The sequence below is a fragment of the Amyelois transitella genome, chromosome 24 (genome assembly GCF_032362555.1).
Source record: "Amyelois transitella isolate CPQ chromosome 24, ilAmyTran1.1, whole genome shotgun sequence".
Classification (NCBI taxonomy): Eukaryota; Metazoa; Arthropoda; class Insecta; order Lepidoptera; family Pyralidae; genus Amyelois; species Amyelois transitella.
Window position 1 is genome coordinate 6,292,531 of NC_083527.1, and position 18,927 is coordinate 6,311,457.

Below are 18,927 nucleotides of genomic sequence, written 5' to 3' on the forward strand. Positions count from 1 at the left end.
AAAAATACTTTTCTGTATTTATTTTAGCTATTTTATTAAAAAATCGAAAAAGGAAATGCAATATTCAAATATGCCGCCAAAACGCGATTTTAAGCAATATGGCGGCCATGGCATGCAGTGACGTAGATTTCGCATAAATATCATACAGAGCTTGTTGGTGTTTCGAATAGTTTTGATCACAGCTGCATAAAAAAACCTAATTTTCGGAGACGGATTTTGTTAAAATAATGCAATATTTTCATCTCTCGTTATTACAAATCGCTCCAAAAAAATTATATTAAGACTGATGATATAAAAGAAATGGAATGGAATATAAATCATGGACGAATGCACATTGTCTACATTAAAAAACGTGAATGAACTTAATACTGGAATGCGATTTAATTGGACCCTTGGCTCCACTCCAGAGAATTTGAGGATAACCAAATATATAACACCGGTAAAATGATGATTAATTATATACATTTGTCCAAAAATAAATTGTATGTCAATTACTCAGAATTTTTCAGTTGACAAAACAGATTTCAATATTTACGACAACGGTTTTTTTCCTTATCGATTCTGAGAAATACTTTCGGAAATCAACAGGAAATTTTACAAAAGTGTGCGTTGAATTATTTATATAATATCTAATATAATAACTAATTCATAACGCAGTACAACCGCCATCTTGCCTCGTTCATTCCTTACTTCTTACACTAGAATAGTATAGATTTAATTTCAAAATTGGATACAAGGTATCACTTATTGACGTTACATCACTTAAATCTAATTATAACTATTACCGCTTCCAAAGCGCATGTGTATAAGAAGGCGCAACACAAACTACACTGCAGCGTTATCACCGGACGTCAATTTAAAAGTTTTCACCTCAATTGACAAATATTGATCTCTCAACTGTGCTAGGAGACTGACATATTATTGCCTTCCAAGTTACCTAAATACTATTACAATCTTTTATGTATGTATATATAATTAAGTGTCGTGTGTTCCCCAACACCAAAAAAAAAAAAGAATAGTGACACTCCATCTCTTTCCCATGGATGTCGTAAAAGGCGACTAAGGGATAGGCTCACAAGCTTGGGATTCTTCTTTTAGGCGATGGGCTAGCAACCTGTCACTATTTGAATCTCAATTCTATCATTAAGCCACATAGCTGAACGTGGCCATTCAGTCTTTTCAAGACTGTTGGCTCTGTCTACCCCGCAAGGTATATAGACGTGACCATATGTATGTATGTGTGTTTAATTTATTTTTTACGGTCATACCTGCGGGCATTAACTAGTTCAGACCAATGCTCGTATTTTTTCATGATTCCACACAACTCAATTCAATTATAAACATTGGATGATTGTAAGGCTGTTATTCTGGGTCGTTAAAGCCGATCAGAGAAATAAATCTGCTTTGTAACACTTTGATCACGTTCGTTTTATGTTGATCACTTAATCTATACTATGCTATACTAATATTATAAAGCTGAAGAGTTTGTTTGTTTTTAATCTATGCTAACATTATAAAGCTGAAGAGTTTGTTTGTTTGAACATACTTATCTCAGGAACTACAGGTTCGAAATGAAAAATTCTTTTTGTGTTGAATAGACCATTTATCGGGGAAGGCTTTATGCTATATAACATCATGCTGCAACTATAAGAAGCTAAGAAATAATGGAAAATGTGAAAATAGAAAAACGGGGTAAATTATTCATCCTTGAGGACTTCAATGATGCCCAAAATAACTATTCCACGCGGACGAAGTCGCGGGCACAGCTAGTACGTTATATATCAAGGTCTCTTCTGATATTAGGTTTCCATGACTGTACCTTAAAATACCAATTGAGCAATATCTCATAATAGAGTTTATTAATTACAGCACGTATTTTTTGCTACCTATGTTAAAAGTTGTTAACACAGGAAAATATCCACAGCCTTGTGGTTCCCGGCACCAATAGTAAAAGTGTCGTATCCATAAGTGTCGTAAAATGCGACTAAGGGATAGGCTTACCTATAAACTAATTTGGGATTATTCTTTTAGGCGAAAGGCTAGCAAATATTTGAATCTCAATTCTAGATATCATTAAGCCAAATAGCTGAACGTGGCCTATCAGTCTTTGAACACTATCGGCTCTGTCTAGCCTGCAGAAGATATAGGTATAGACGTAAAAGTTTTTATCCTAACTAATAAGATAAATGGAAAGTAAGTTTTATTTGTTTGTTTGTTTGCTACCTCTTCAGGGGTTAACTACTTTGTGATATATCACGTATCTATAATTAAAAGTCTTAAGGGGTACTTTTCATCCCGGTAAAAACGATAGCTCCCGTGGGATTTCTAAATAGAAAAATCCGTATTCTTTTGTAGGTGCCGCTAAATTCGTGCGTGTAGGTGGAGCTAAATCCGCGCTACCATCTATAAAGCCGTGGATTTTATTAAAATTCAAGACACCAAGAACCAATTACTATTAAAGTAAGATAATGCTTATCTTACCCGCGTCGTAAAATCTGGTTCAATCCAGTTCGTACCGGATCGAGACCAGCTTAATGGGCCTCTGCTTCCTTGTTATATATAAGACGATGGGAGGTCTCGGAATTGGTGGTCTTTGGTAGCTCAAAATTTGGAGATTTCAGTCACGACCGGGACAGATTTCGGGATGAATTATAGGGTTGTCACGGATTATGTTATCTGTGTAACAGGGATAATAAAATACCGTTTGATCTATGGAATGGACGTATATTTTAATATCTATCTTATCGATATTCCATTGGTTCCATTCTGGTCTTTCAGCGTAGCCGTGTGGTTCCCGGCACCTATAAAAAAGTTCAGATTGCTAGCCCATCGCCTACGAGAGGAATCCCAAAATTATTAGACATTCCCTCAAGTTACAATTTTAACTTACATCACTAAATTCACTAAGACATTTAGATTACATACATACATACATTTTATTACGTCCATATTCCTTGGGGGGTAGACAGAGCCGACAGTGTCGAAAAGACTGATAGGCCACGTTCAGATTAACGTCACCTTTTAGTCTTTTTAAGACAACTAAAAGATAAGGAAGTGATAGAATACGTTATAAAAAGTACGGGGACGACACAACCTCTTAAAAGCTTGCCACACTCCGCTGATTTTCAAGTTTTCAACCGTATAAAAATTCCAAGCAAAATAAATACAAGAAAAAGTTTACGAGATATGAGCATCCGGGTAACATACAGTTTGAATGGTTCAAAGCGGCCAACTGTGCCGTCTTTATTGTTATAGTTATTATTATATGTATAATATATAAGCTATGAAACTATTACTATAAAAGATAACTGTATGTGTAAACTGCCAAAAAATGAACATCTGCGGTAGGAGTTCTAACTTTATATTACACTAACTGTGCCCGCAACTTCGTCCGCGTGGAGTAGTTTTTTCGGGCATCATTGAAGCCCTCAAGGATAATAATAATTTTCCCCGTTTTTTTACACATTTTCCATTATTTCTTTGTTCCTTATAGTTGCAGTGTAATGTTATATAGCCTAAAGCCTTCATCGATAAATGGTCTATTGAACGCAAAAAGAATATTTCAACGAACAAAAGCTATAAATAAATAAACATAAAGGGGAAAAATTACACAGATTCAGTTAGCTTTGAAGTAAGTTCGAAACTTGTGTTACGTGATACTAACTCAACGATACCATATTTTATAATTAATACTTACATTGATAAACATCCAAGACCCAGACGATGACTATGAATCTATTTATATATAAAATTTATGAACCGAAGACAATATAAACCCAAAACAGGATTACAATGTTAAAGGGACCGTACAAAATGTGATTTATATATTGAAATCAGAGGTATACCTATTAGGTACCTGTGTAAAGTTATAACTTACAATGTGCCAATAGAAAAATGAATAGGGCTTCTCCATCTCTTCCTGGAACATGTGAAAAAAAAAACGGGGAAAATTATTCATCCTTGAGGGCTTCAATGACGCCCAAAACAACTATTCCACGCGGACGAAGTCGCGGGCACAGCTAGTTTTTTTTTTATAAATACGAGGATTCCTAAGCACTAAGGGATATTCCCACAAATCTACTCCCATCACTATTCCCGCCAAAAAGTCCCGTAGGTCCGCACTGCAATATCCGGGCCGGAAGTCGGATACCGGACTAATGATCCGGCTAACAGCTCACTCTGTGATGTCGTAAATTCTGACTAAGGTATCTATACCGGACATTGCATACATTTATGTGTCCTTACCATTATATCCAGCATTATACGTTTTTAACTTTTACGAAATAGACAGAGGCAAGAGTCTCGAAAACATTGAAAGCCGAGTTCATCTGGCTTAATATAAAAACATAATTTTTTTTTTAATGTCTCACGTTTGAAATTTTACGGAGTAAACAGAGCCGACAATCTCGAAAACATTGAATGCCACGTTCACATGGCTTAATACAAAAAAATAAATATTATTTTTCTGTCCGATTCATGCAAAATGCATAAGTTATTTTACCACAAATTGCCCTTACCGTCGAAATAAAAAGCCGTTCATTTGCGTAACGTAAATCATTCACTTACCATAATTGAAGTACAATCATTTCCACTCGCTCAGTGAAGTCATTCGCTCAATTTGCATTGGGCCAGTGTCTTTACGTTGTGTCCAGTTACTTGCCAATGCCAGTGTGATGAGTGTTAAAGAAAATAGAAATCTTTTTTACAATAAAAATCAGAATACTGCATATTTTGGACATATAATGCGTAACTAGAATAGACTGTTAGCTCTGTCTACCCCACAAGGGATATGGACGTGATTATGTGTATGTTATTATATTGTTATATCATATGTATGTCAACAGTCTCGTCTCTAGGTAAATGATAGAATTGAGATTCGAAAAGAGACAGATTGCAAGCCCATCGTTTAAAAGAAGAGTCCCAAATTTATAAGCATATGCCTTAGTCGCCTTTGACGATATCCATGGGAAAGTGATGGACTGGTCCTATTCCTAGAACCACACGGCGCACAGAAAGTTAGAGTAACCGTGATGAAAGACAAACTCCGACTGGAGACGACACCATGAGAAGAAGAATAAAAAGCCAAGCCAAGTTAACATACATAGACACGTCACATCTACATACCTACCGGAGTACACAAAGCCAATAGTCACATGATGCAAAGCCACGTTCACTTAGATGGCTTAGTAATTGAATAAGAGATTGAAATAATAACAATCACCTCAAAAAAAATCCTAATTTTACGAGCGTTTTCTGTTCCGGAACAGCAGCATCATTATTTATTTATTTATGTACAAAAAGGAAAACAAATAAGAATATAACTTAAAATAAAGAGAAATTCAGTAAAAGGGCACTAATTATTTCTAAGTAAATAAATTTCTTCCAGCAGGCCCACGACAGGAAAATGCAAATTAAGGCATTGGCTTGGGTACAAAATAATTAAGTTACTTTTATGTCTTCTACCGATTGAAAACGGGTGCCACGAAGTGGTAATTTGAGTTTAGGAAAAAGAAAAAAGTCGGCTGGAGCCATATCTGGTGAATATGGTGGTTGCTCGATGGTATTTGTTGAGTGTTTGGTTAAAAATTCGTTCACAATGATGGCCTTGTGCGAAGGTGCATTATCATGGTGCAAAATCCATGAATTTTCTTTCCACAAATCTGGCCTTTTTCGTCGGATTTGCTCTCTTAAACGCCGTATAACACTCAAATAATATTCCTTATTTACCGTTTGACCTTCCGGCAAGAATTCCGAGTGCACAACACCGCGGTAGTCAAAGAAAACAGTCAACATGACTTTGACTTTTGAACGACTTTGGCGTGGTTTTTTCGGTTTCGGTTCAGTTGGAAGGCGCCACTCCGAAGCTTGTTGACTAGTTTGCATGTCAAACTCGTAAACCCACGTCTCGTCACCAGTAACAATGCGTTTCATGAATGTTGGGTCGGAATTGACTCGTTCTAGCATGTCCTCAGCGACTCTCATGCGATTGAGTTTTTGAAAAAAATTCAGGTCTTTTGGGACTAGCCGAGCGGCAACATGTTTCATACCCAAATTATTAGTTAAAATGGTACGGATCGACTCGTGAGATACAGAAAGTTCGGTGGCTATCTCTCTCAAAGTTGAATGAGGATTTTCAGTCACTATTTCCTTCACTTTTGCGATGTTAACTTCAGTTGCAGACGTTGATGGCCTACCAGAGCGAGGCAAATCTTCCATCACATCTCGACCGCTTTTGAACGCTTTGTACCACTCATAAGCACGAGTTTTTGATAAAGTCGATTCACCGTAAGCCTTCTGTAACATTTTCAGTGACTCCGAACACGATATTCCATTGGCAATGCAAAATTTAAGACAAACTCTTTGTTCGATGTTTTTATCCACTATGAAATTAGCAATACACACTAGATATGATATAACTAAAAATAGCACTGTATTTAATGTTAACAACAGATGCAACTCAAACTCCGCGCCAAAATGGAAAACAGTTGTGCCAATCTAACAACAACAAAAAAAACAAAAATTTTAATTTGGAACCATAAATAAATAATCCATTCCCGATACTTTTCTGACTGAATGTATATCAAGGTCTCTTCTGATGTTAGGTTTCCATGACCGTACCTTAAATACCAATTGAGTAATGTCTCATAACAGGGTTAATTAATTACAGCACATATTATTTGCTGTGTTAAATGTTGTTAAAACAGGAAAAATCCATAGCCGTGTGGTTCCCGGCACCAATAGTAAAAAGAATTGGACCGCTCCATCATACATCATTGCTCAATCCATTGATAGGCCACGTTCAGCTGTTTGGCTTAATGGCGTCTTTTGAAGACTGTCGGCTCTGTCTAGCCTGCAGGAGATATAGATGTAATTATAGACGTAAAAGTTTTTACCCTAACTAATATAATAAATGCGAAAGTAAGTTTTATTTGTTTGTTTGTTTGCTACCTCTTCACGGGTTAACTACTTTTTGATATAACACGTATCTGTAATTAAGAATCTTCACAAGGATAAGGGGTACTTTTCATCTCGATAAAAACGATAGCTCCCGTGGGATTTGCGAAAAATCCGTATTCTTTTGTAGGTGCCGCTAAATTCGTGCGTGAAGGTGGCGCTAAATCCGCGCTACCGTCTAGAAAGCCGTGGATTTTATTAAAATTCAAGACACCAAGAACCAATTACTATTAAAGTAAGATAATGCTTATCTTACCCGCGTCGTAAAATCTGGTTCAATCCAGTTCGTATCGGATCGAGACCAGCTTAATGGGCCTCTGCTTCCTTGTTATATATAAGAAGATGGGAGGTCTCGGAATTGGTGGTTTATGGTAGCTCAAAATTTGGAGATTTCAGTCACGACCGGCACAGATTTCGGGATGAATTATAGGGTTGTCACGGATTATGTTATCTGTGTAACAGGGATAATAAAATACCGTTTGATCTATGGAAAGGAGGTATATTTTAATATCTATCTTATCGATATTCCATTGGTTCCATTCTGGTCTTTCAGCATAGCCGTGTGGTTCCCGGCACCTATAAAAAAGTTCAGATTGCTAGCCCATCGCCTACGAGAGGAATCCCAAATTTATTCGACATTCCCTCAAGTTACAATTTTAACTTACATCACTAAATTCACTAAGACATTTAGATTACATACATACATACATTTAATTACGTCCATATTCCTTGGGGGGTAGACAGAGCCGACAGTGTCGAAAAGACTGATAGGCCACGTTCAGATTAACGTCACCTTTTAGTCTTTTTAAGACAATTAAAAGATAAGGAAGTGATAGAATACGTTATAAAAAGTACGGGGACGACACAGCCTCTTAAAAGCTTACCACACTCCGCTGATTTTCAAGTTTCCAACGGTATAAAAATTCCAAGCAAAATAAATACAAGAAAAAGTTTACGAGATACGAGTATCCGGGTAACATACAGTTTGAATGGTTCAACGCGGCCAACTGTGCCGTCTTTATTGTTATAGTTATTATTATATGTATAATATATAAGCTATGAAACTATTACTATAAAAGATAACTGTATGTGTAAACTGCCAAAAATGAACATCTGCGGTAGGAGTTCTAACTTTATATTACACTAGCTGTGCCCGCAACTTCGCCCGCGTGGAATATTTTTTTCGGGCATCATTGAAGCCCTCAAGGATAATAATAATTTTCCCCGCTTTTTTACACATTTTCCATTATTTCTTTACTCCTTATTTTTCATCCTTGAATAATTTTCCCCGTTTTTTACACATTTTCGATTATTTCTTTGTTCCTTATAGTTGCAGTGTAATGTTAAATAGCCTAAAGCCTTCATCGATAAATGGTCTATTGAACGCAAAAAGAATTTTTCAACGAACAAAAGCTATCTACACTAATATTATAAAGAGGAAAACTTTGTTTGTTTGGTTGTAATGAATAGGCTCAAAAACTACTGGACAGATTTTAAAAATTCTTTCACCATTCGAAAAAAAATAATTAGCAATACAGCGTTTGCCGGGTCAGCTAGTAAATAAATAAACATATAGGGGAAAAATTACACAGATTGAGTTAGCTTTGAAGTAACTTCGAAACTTGTGTTACGTGATACTAACTCAACGATACCATATTTTATAATTAACACTTACATTGATAAACATCCAAGACCCGGACCATGACTATGAATCTATTTATATATAAAATTTATGAACCGAAGACAATATAAACCCAAAACAGGATTACAATGTTAAAGGGACCGTACAAAATGTGATTTATATATTGAAATCAGAGGTATACCTATTAGGTACCTATGTAAAGTTATAACTTACAATGTGCCAATAGAAAAATGAATAGGGCTTCTCCATCTCTTCCTGAAACATGTGAAAAAAAAACGGGGAAAATTATTCATCCTTGAGGGCTTAAATGACGCCCAAAATAACTATTCCACGCGGACGAAGTCGCGGGCACAGCTAGTTTTTTATAAATACGACAATTGCAAAGCACAAAGGGACATTCCCACAAATCTTCTCCCATCACTATTCCCGCCTAAAAGTCCCGTAGGTCCGCACTGCAATATCCGGGCCGGATGTCGGATACCGGACTAATGATCCGGCTAACAGCTCACTCTGTGATGTCGTAAATTCTGACTAAGGTACCTATACCGGACATTGCATACATTTATGTGTCCTGACCATAATATCCAGCATTATGTATATATAATGCTGGATATTATGGTACAAGAACAACCTGACCATAATATCCAGCATTATGTATATATAATGCTGGATATTATGGTCAGGTTGTTCTTAACTTTTACGGAATAGACAGAGACAAGAGTCTCGAAAACATTGAAAGCCGAGTTCATCTGGCTTAATATAAAAACATTATTTTTTTTTCATACATGTATCACGTTTGTAATTTTACGGAGTAGACAGAGCCGACAGTCTCGAAAACATTGAAAGCTTAATACAAAATCATTATTCTTGTTTTCTGTCCGATTCATGCAAAATGCATAAACTACGTATTTTACCATAAATTGCCCTTACCGTCGAAATAAAAAGCCGTTCATTTGCGTAACGTAAATCATTCACTTACCATAATTGAAGTACAATCATTTCCACTCACTCAGTGAAGTCATTCGCTCAATTAGCATTGGGCCAGTGTCTTGTACTGGTCCAGTTACTTGCCAAAGCCAGTGTGAAGAGTGTTAAAGAAAAGAGAAAACTTATTAACAATAAAAATTAGAAAACTGAAATATCTTGGTCATATAATGCGTACCTAACTAGAATAGACTGTTAGCTCTGTCTACTCCACAAGGGATATAGACGTGATTATATGTATGTTATTATATTGTTAAATTATATGTATGTCAACAGTCTCGTCTCAAATCCCAAATTTATAAGCCTATCCCTTTGTCGCCTTTGACGACATCCATGGAAAAGAGATGGACTGGTCCTATTCCTTATTCTATTGGTGCCGGGAACCACACGGCACATAGAAAATTAGAATAATCGTGACGATAGCCAAACTCCGACAGGAGACAACACCATGAGAAGAAGAATGTGAAGCCAAGCCAAGTTAACATACATATACACGTCACATCTACATACCTACTGGAGTAGACAGAGCCAATAATCACTCCACACAAAGCCACATTCACTTAGATGGCTTAGTAATGGAATAAGAGATACAAATAACAACAATCGCCTCAAAAAAAATCCTAATATAACGAGCCTTTTCTGTTCCGGAACAGCAGCATTATTATTTATATATTTATGTACATCAAGGAAAAAATAAGAATATAACTTAAAATCAAGTGAAATTCAGTACAAGGGCACTACTTATATCTAAAGAAATTTCTTCCACCAGGCCCACGACAGGAAAATGCAAAGAAAGTCATTGGCTTGTGTACAAAATAATTAAGACACAAACTTACATGAGCTTACGTTTTTCTTTCAATCAAATAACCTATTTCCTTAGTTGCCTTTCACCAAATCCACGGTAAAAACATGGAGTGGTCCTATTTTGAAGTGCAAGGAACCACACGGCACTCATTGCCAACCCAAAGACATTAACAATGCTGGCCTGGAAACAGCCAGCGCTGGCTCAGTGTGTACATATCATTTACATTTCAATCAAAAATTCTTTATCTCATTTGCACATTGGTAATTTTTTTCGCTGTGAGTATGTGGTACTTGTATAGTTAAATTATTGAAGCTGCAGCGATGATTCGGCTCGACTTCGGCTAGGAGTTATGCCTGGGGAACCGCGCGACAGACGATGTTGTGTCGGAGGTTGTACTAACATATATATGCTCCAATCAGTGAAATCTTTGCTTGCGCGATTTAGGTATTTCGCTGTTTTTAACTGATAGCGTCGCATGATTTTATTTTGTGACTTGCGGCGTATGCAGGGTGACTTTTAATTCAACTGCATAAATTTAACTGTTAAGTGTACTCATCTTAAGGATATTTAAAAACGTTAACAGAAAAATATCGGTTCATATTTCAGAAAGTATGAAAAAAAAATAAAAGTATCAAAATCCACGATCCTAAATACGTAATATCGGGGTGATATTGGCCGGCGGAAAAGCGACGCGTAAGATTCAGAGGTCAACGACACAATTCATGCAGCTGAGCGATCTCGACAACTCTGTACTTTACTTGATCTTGATACTAGAAAAATAATTTATTTTTCAGACATTTATTTACATGTTTAGTTTTAATTTATTTTTGTAGTATTGGTCTTTAATAAAGCGTGTGACGTAGTTTTTGAGGGTTTTTTAAATGTGAAAATGATGACGATTAATTTAAATAAAAATAGGCTCAAACGGCTCAGAAGCATGGGTATAGTCTATGTTTAAAAGGATGCAGTTGTTTTAAAAGTCACCCTGTAGATATCACCACAAAACCTTTTATAACCAGTACAAGTCTTCTTCTTAAACTTAAGCGCTAACTTTTATCGGTGGAGTTAACTGAGCGTCCTCCATTCATTTCTTTTCTCTGTATTTTTTTTATTTGTTCGTATGTTGTAATGTTTACTTTTTGCTTTATTCAATCAATATATTTTATTCTTGGTCTTAGATGTATAGAGTCCAGTACAAATACTTAACAAAAAATGAATCATTTGATAATAGTCATAGGTTGCCAAACTTATAAGTCGTTTTAAGTACATATGTTGAATGTCAAAATTACCTGCATTTTTACATACAAATATAAAATAAAATCATTCCTTTTTCCCTTTATCCATTCATATATACTTCTTTCGCTTCATCCAAATTCATAACTCTCTTCATGCAAGCCCTTCAGTTTCGGGTACTCTTGATTTACAGGGTGATCCTGCAAAATAATTAACAGTCAACACAAACAGACGCCAAGGGACAATACACTTTAATATAAACACCGGTGACATAAGACTTTGGAGGCGTGTTTAGTTTCTCCACTCAGTAAACAAGGTTAGAATAATATTTGAGTAATGTAGCGTACATGTGGATCCCGAGTGCCGTGTGGTTCCCGGCACCAATTGAAAAGAATAGGACCACTCCATCTAAGAAAAATATGGGAACAGTCAAAAACTTCACGGCAACAATGGATGTCGTAAAAGACGACTAAGGGATAGGCTAACAAACTTAGGTTTCTTCTTTTAGGCGATATGCTAGCAACCTGACACTATTTGAATCTCAATTCAGCTGAACGTGGCCTATTAGTCTTCTTAAGATATAGACGTGACTATATGTATTTCTATATCCCTTGCGGGGTAGACAGAGCCAATAGTCAATCCAAAAGACTGATAGGCCACGTTGGGTTATTTGGCTTGATGATAGAATTGAGTTTCATATAGTGACAGGTTGCTAGCCCATCGTCTACAAGAGGAATCCCTAGTTTATAAGCCTGTCCCTATATCTGGGTATTTTTCCTCCGGGAATTAAAAAGTTATTTGGGAAATGAATTGCTTCAGCGGAATAACAAAAGTTCTTTTAATCTTTAACTGATTTAGAAGGTATTCCTCCCAATTATCTTAAGAGAATCTAGTTTTAAAGTTTATTATCTTTTGATATTGGAACAGAGGAAAAACAAATCTTAAAAGAGTTATCGAGAAAGTAATTTTAATTAACTTAAATGTTTTTTATGCCGTGTGGTTCCCGGCACCGATAGAAAAAAGAATAGGAACACTATTTCTCATGGTTGTCGTAGAAGTCTATATGCCTCGCGGGGTAGACAGGGACAACAGTCTTGAAAAAACTGATAGGCCATGTTTAGCTGTTTTGCTTAGTGATGAAATTGAGGTTCATATAGTGGCAGGTTGCTAGCCCGTCGTCTAAAAGACGAATCCCAAGTAAGACTATCCTTTAGTCGCTTTTAACGACATCCATCGTAAAAATTTATTGGTGCCGGGATCCATGTAAGATTTTTGACAGTTCCAATATTTTTCCTAAAGCGACTCCCATCTGATCACCGTTACCTTTGCAGGGGAACCTAACCCTTATTGGATCGATCATGGTTACACATTCAGTTGCCTGAATGTGCAGATTTACTGACAATGTTTTTACCGTAAGGGACTTGACTCTCAAATCCTACTAATATTACGAGTATAAATGCGAAAGTTTGTGGGTATGTCAGTATGGATGTTTGTTACTCTTTCATTCAAAAACTACTGAACCGATTACGATGAAATTTGGTATGTAGGTAGCTGAAGATCCAGAATAACATATAGCCTACTATTTATCCCGGTGTTCCCGTGGGATTAATAGGGTTTCCATGCGGACGAAGTCGCGGGCGGCCTCTAGTCCTTCAGAAGCCCTAAATCGTCGTCTTTTTTATCGTAACTTTTTGCTCTGCCTGCCCCTTAAAGTATAAAGACGTGTTATTACCGTATGTATGTATGTATAAACAGAAACTGATTTTAGCATTAAACATGTATTCCCCAAATTGATTCCATTATTTCTTTTATATTTTCCATCGTGTATACCTACTTAAGTTTATTCCTCGAAAATCGTGATATAAACAAAACAATTGCATACCCCCAAATCAAAACGTCGAAACACCGACACGCGTCAATCTGAAACTCAGTCGGATTCGTAAACGAAATTTGTACATTCAAATAGCTTTATATTATACTTTGGTACAGGTTTTAAAGCCGCTGTTCCATATCTGAGCTACGCGATTTAAAAGTATGGCGAGCGGCGACATTGAGAATTGTTTGAAATGTGCCTAAGTAGGTAGATGGCATCACAATAAAAATCTAAATAAATAGTCATTGGTATTGTGCCGTGTGGTTCCCGGCACCAAAAAAAAAATGGATCATTCCATCGTCGTCGATGTCGTAAAAGGCGACTAAGGGATAGGCTAATAAACCTGGGATTCTTCATTAAGGCGATGGTTTAGAAACCTGTTATTATTTCAATCTCAATGATATCATACAGCTGAAGGTGGCCTTTCAGTTTTTCAAGACTGTTGGCTCTGTCTACCCCGCAAAGGATATAGACGTGACTTTAAGTATGTGTGTATGTAGAGAGATGATAAGACATAACATGTCTTGTTGACGTTCGTGAATAAGGGGACTGAATAAAGAAAAAGAAGCTTAAACAAATAAATATCCGGTTATATCTTGCTCGATAGTGGAACACCGTCCTTAAATGCCTGACAAATGAGATTGTCTTCTAAACGAAATCTATTTTGCCTGTGCGGTTGGAATGAGAGACAAAGGGTATGTGACAGACACACACACTGAACCGTAAAACGATATACATATATACATACGTAATGATATCACTAAACATATTATCATGAGAAGAGAGGGAGGTCATGTTACAAAAAGAGCCTTAAACATACATACATACATATTATCACGTCTATATCCCTTGCGGGGTAGACAGAGCTAATAGTCTTGTAAAGACTAATAGGCCACGTTCAGCTATTTGGCTTTAAGATAGAATTGAGATTCAAATGGTGGCAGGTTGCTAGCTCATCGCCTAAAAGAAGAATACCAAGTTTATAAGCCTAGCCCTTAGTCGCCTTTTACGACATCCATGGGAGAGAGATGGAATGGTCCTATTCTTTCTTTCTATTGGTTCCGGGAACCACACGGCACTTAAATATGGAATTGAAAAGTTTAAGAAATAGGGGAAGACCGAAAAAGAGATGGATGGACAGCGTAAAGGATAGTATGAGGAGAAAGAGAGTGACCAGTGAGATGGCAATTGACAGAAGTAATTGGAAAAAAAAGTAACATCTGTGCCGACTCTACGAATAGCGAATGACTCAACGAACTTGCATTATAACGAATGTTATACAGGGTGACTTTTAATATATATATATATATATATATATATATATATATATATATATATATATATATATATATATAACATTCGTTACAATATGTTCATTTTTTTGACACGTTCTTTGTTCCATTTGAGTACATTGGTTGGTCAAAGACCATCAAAGCTGACCGTGTGATTTTTGGCCGTTGGTTCAAGTTACACGAGATTTTCTGAATATCTTTGTATTAACGTGTGTGTGTGTAGTGTATGTATGTTCATTCATTCATTCATATAACCACGTCTATATCCCTTGCGGGATAGAAAGGGCCGGCAGTCTTGAAAGACAGATAGGCCACGTTCAACTTTTTGGTTTTATGATAGAATTGAGTTCAAATAGTGACAGGTTGCTAGCCCATCGCCTAAAAAAGAATTGCCTTAGTCGCCTTTTAGGACAACCATAAGAAAGAGATGGAATGGTCGAATCGTTATTTTTTGCCGTGTGGTACCCGGCACCAAAACAGTAACCTTAAAAAATAAAACTTAAAAAAAAATACGTTTCTTTCCACAAATTATGCTTATAAACTTGTGATTCTTTTTTCAAGCGATGGGTTTTCACTTTTTACGATCTCAATTCTATCATTAAGCCGAACGTGGCCTATCAGTCTTTTTATGAATGTTGGCTCTGTCTACCTATATAACGGCCTCTGTGGCGCAGCGGTAGTACACCTTGTCAGTGACACCGGAGGTCCCGGATTCGGATCCCGACCAGAGCATGATAAGAAAAGAACTTTTTCTGATCGGTCTGGGTCTTGGATGTATATCTATATACCTAAGTATTTATTATAAAATATAGTATCGTTGAGTTAGTATCTCGTAACACAAGTCTCGAACTTACTTCGAGGCCAACTCCAATATGTGTCCTAATTTGTCACGTATATATTTATTTATTTATAAACATGATTGTATGTATATATGGATGTTACACTACCCGCTCCTATCTCAAAAATTAAACCGCGCTCGCTCAAGGACAAAACCGTTACATAAAAATGGGGTTTACAGTTTCCGACACAAGCTGTTTTGCGGTCGGGGGCGCCACAGTCAGCAATAAAACTGGATATGCTCAACATTCACGCGAAAATTTCGTCGGAATGTCTCTCCCGATTGTGGCGGCCTTTTGAAATGATAGCACAAAATATGGAGAAAACAGAGAAAGAGTCGTTTAGTGTAAAAAATTGACAAACCCAATTCAAGATTATTGTGCAACTGGGCTCCTTTCTGAGGGGAGGATGTAACAGGGACTGACGCTAGCTCAAACAGATTCGCGATATACAGTAACAAAAAAATGAAAATAGGGGAATCCTACTAATATTATAAATGCGAAAGTTTGTGAGTATGTCAGGATTTCAGTATGGATGTTTGTTACTTTTTCACGCAAAAACTACTGAACCGATTACGATGAAATTTGGTATGTGGGTAGCTGAAGACCCAGAATAACACATAGGCTACTTTTTATCCCAGAGTTGCCGCGGGATTGATAGTGTTTCCATGCGGACGAAGTCGCGAGCGGCCTCTAGTATAAAATATAATAAAAAATCATAACCTAGTTATCACCCAATTTATTAAATTTTGTATGAAGTCATATTATAAAGGAATAGGACCACTCCATCTCTTTCCCACGGAATGTCGTAAAACGCGACTAAGGGATAGGATGATAAACTTAAGATCCCACGGGAAACATGTTCTTGGTTGTTCTTCTGCAAACTTAATATTTTGCAATGCTATTGTGATGAAAGGGTTTGGGATTTTTCATTATTGAAGGGTTGTCTCCTACCGTTCTGCGGATGTTTGATTCGGGTAATGTAAGGTTATCCGCCATATTGGTAAGAGACGTTAAACATGGACGCCAGATATTGTTTCGAGAAATTCCCAATTATACATATGTGGCGACATCTCTACGCCACTCGTCACAACATCCAATCTCACAACAACTGTATTGACAGACATCGCGAAGAAATTGACGCGCTCAACCAATAGCAGAGAAAAAACTAAATCGCGATTTCAGAGATTTCACGGATTGGAGCTATATATACAACCTCCGACACAACATCGTCTGTCGCGCGGTTCCCCAGGCATAACACCTAGCCTGGCGGAAGATCTTCCCTTTGGTGGCGGTCGAGCCAAATCATCGCTCCCGCTACACATACATACATATAGTCACGTCTATATCCCTTGCGGGGTAGATAGAGGCAACAGTCTTGATAAACTGGAAGGCCACGTTCAGCTATTTAGCTTAATGATACATACATATGGTCACGTCTATATCCCTTGCGGGGTAGATAGGGGCAATAGTCTTGAAAAACTGAAAGGCCACGTTCAGCTATTTAGCTTAATGATAGAATTGAGATTCAAATAGTGACAGGTTGCTAGCCCATCGTCTAATAGAAAAATCCCCAAGTTTATAATCCTATACACATTTTTAAATAGATAATAATTAATCCAAGCATCAGCTTTACCATTTGTTCATACAAAGTAATATTGTTTCCGAGATCCAATCTGAATACCTCATGGCTAAGGGATGTTTTGATATAATTAAACTCCATACATCCTAACGATTTGCATGCCGCCCGATATTATAAAGCAAATGTTTGAGTTACACTGGTATTACACGGGACTGCCATTATAAAGAAAACAAATGCAAATAAAATACATACGTATAGTCACGTCTATATCCCTTGCGGTGTAGACAGAGCCAAGAGTTTGGAAAAGTCAGAAAGGCCACGTTCAGTTGTATGGCTTAATAATAGAATTGAAATTCAAATTGTGGTAGGTTGCTTGCCGATCGCCTGAAAAAGGTTTCCCAAGTTTTTAAGTCTCTCCCTTCGTCGCCTTTTACGACATCCATGGGAAGGAGATGGAGGAGTCCTATTCTTATTTTTTTGGTACCGGAAACCACACGGCATATACTTTGCGGGATACGGATAGATAGAATACCCATTATTGCAAATTAATTGTAACAAAAAATAATTATATCCTAAACTTATGCTAAGGTGATGTACTAAAGGCGGTCTTATAGCGTTATCCATCTTCCAGCGAGCTACAAGGGCATTTCATGAAGAATTAAGTACATTTCATTCAACTACAACTAAAGATAGCCATAGAATCACTAAATCTATACTAATATTATAAAGCTGAAGAGTTTGTTAGTTTGTAGGAACGCGCTTATCTCAGGAACTGCTGGTTCAAATTGAAAAATTCTTTTTGTGTTGAATAGATCATTAATCGAGGAAAGTTTTAGGTTACATACATCACGCTGCAACTTTAAGGAGCAAAGAAATAATGGAAAATAAAAAAAAAACGGGGAAAATTATTCATCCTCGAGGGCTTCAATGATAGTTAATTCAAAATAACTATTTCACACGGACGAAGTCGCGGGCACAGCTAGTATGGGATAAGTCAAATTCAAATTTTTATACATAACATGAGTACAACAAGGTCTCAAATTTGTATACCAAATCTTCATATTTACCCTTTCGGATGTTGCAAACATTTGTCTCCCTAAACTATAGCTACTTAAAAAAAACTAAGTAACTCTTAAACTGACACCAAAATACTCCATTTAACAGCAAGAACAAACATTTAAGGCATTTATTTGTACAAAAACTAAGGAACTGACTTAAAAAGAATTTAAGTTAATCGAGTGCATGAAACCATCTGTTTCTTTGTACGGAATTTTTACCTTTCCATCTCATTTATTGGTTTAAACCGCCCTCAACCGGTTTCAACTGACTTAAGCCGGTAGAAATTCAAAATGGAGTTGAAGAGTAATTATTAATTGCAAGAGCGCGCGTTCGTAACATTTTAATTTACGGTAAAAAAAAAATTGATGACGAAAGGTCAGGTTAAGAGTAATACCAAGTTATAAATTTATATGAAAATAAATATACTTAATATGTTATAATGTACCGTGTGGTTCCCGGTACCAAAAGAATAAAGACACAGAAACACTCCATCTCTTTCCCGTGGATGTCGTAAAAGGTGACTAAGGGATATTATAAACTTCGGATTCTTCTTTAAAACGATGGGTTAGCAACCTGTCACTATTTGAATCTCAATTCCATCATCCATATTCGGCTGTTTGGCTTAATGATAGTATCGAGATTCAAATAGTGTCAGATCATCAACACA